This window comes from Arachis ipaensis, chromosome B03 (genome assembly GCF_000816755.2).
Source record: "Arachis ipaensis cultivar K30076 chromosome B03, Araip1.1, whole genome shotgun sequence".
Classification (NCBI taxonomy): Eukaryota; Viridiplantae; Streptophyta; class Magnoliopsida; order Fabales; family Fabaceae; genus Arachis; species Arachis ipaensis.
Window position 1 is genome coordinate 96,414,279 of NC_029787.2, and position 1,440 is coordinate 96,415,718.

Consider the following 1,440-nt stretch of genomic DNA (forward strand, 5'->3'; position numbering starts at 1 on the left):
TAAATGATGCCCAGAAAAATTACGCAACCACAGAAAAAGAATTACTTGCAGTGGTTTATGCCATTGACAAGTTTAGATCCTACTTAGTAGGATCAAAAGTGATTGTGTACACTGACCATTAAAGAAGTGCTTGTTGGGAGGCAACCCAATGTTATTTAATTATATCTATTTATTTTTCATGGCTATTTTATGTTTTCTTTAGGTTGATGATCATGTGAAGTCACAAAAACAAATGGAAAATCAAAAACAGAATAAAAAACAGCATGAAAAACAGCACACCCTGGAGGAAGATCATTCTGGCGTTTAAACGCCAGAAACAAGCATCTGTCTGGTGTTTAACGCCAGAAACAAGCATCAGTCTGGCGTTAAACGCCAGAAACAGGAAGCAGTCTGGGGTTAAACGCCAGGATTGCACAGTAAGGGCATTTTATACGCCTAATTGGAGCAGGGATGCTAAATCCTTGACCCCACAGGATCCCCACCTACCTCACTATTCAAATTCAAACCATTCCCCGCCCAAACCCACCCATTCACACACTTCCATCTCCTCCATCTTCTCCACTTCTTTCTTCTTTTGCTCGAGGACGAGCAAACCTTCTAAGTTTGGTGTGGTAAAAACATTGCTTTTGTTTTTCCATAATTCAGTGGTAGAGCAATTGACTGCAGATCAAAGAGCTATGAGGAAAGAGCAACAAAGGCAAGGAAGAGACATAGAGGAGCTCAAGAGCACCATTGGTTCTTCAAGAAGAGGAAGACGCCACCCTTATTAAGGTGGACCCATTCCTTAATCTCCTTGTTCTTATTTTCCTGTTTTTTGTTTACTATGCTTCATGTTTAATTACGTTTTTGTCTTTACTATATGATCACTAGTATCTAAGTGTCTATGTCTTAAAGATATGAATGTCCTATGAATCCATCACCTTTCTTAAATGAAAATTGTTTTCTGAAAAAGAAAAAGAAGTACATGAATTTCAAACTTTAAAATAGTTTAATTATTTTGATGTGGTGGCAATACTTTTTGTTTTCTGAATGAATGCTTGAACAGTGCATATTTCTTTTGAATTTGTTGTTTATATGTTAAAATTGTTGGCTCTTGAAAGAATGATGAAAAAGGAGAAATGTTATTTGATAATCTGAAAAATCATAAAAATGATTCTTGAAGCAAGAAAAAGCAGTGAAGAACAAAGCTTGCAGAAAAAAATGCGAAAAAAAAAGTAAGCAAAAAAAGCCAAAAGCTCTTTAAACCAAAAGGCAAGAGCGAAAAGCCAATAGCCCTTAAAACCAAAAGGCAAGGGTAATAAAAAGGATCCAAGGCTTTGAGCATCAGTGGATAGGAGGGCCTAAAGGAATAAAATCCTAGCCTTAGCGGCTAAACCAAGCTGTCCCTAACCATGTGCTTGTGGCGTGAAGGTGTCAAGTGAAAACTTGAGACTGAGCGAT

General features: G+C 37.3%; 1 long non-coding RNA gene across 1 annotated transcript in view; it reads left to right on the plus strand.

The window, feature by feature from the left end:
* The window catches only part of LOC110270245, a 15,838-nt gene continuing 14,720 nt past the window's right edge, over positions 323–1,440 (plus strand). Inside the window, exon 1 of the long non-coding RNA XR_002359556.1 lies at positions 323–333. This is a non-coding gene — a long non-coding RNA (uncharacterized LOC110270245). The remainder of the gene's footprint in view (positions 334–1,440) is intronic.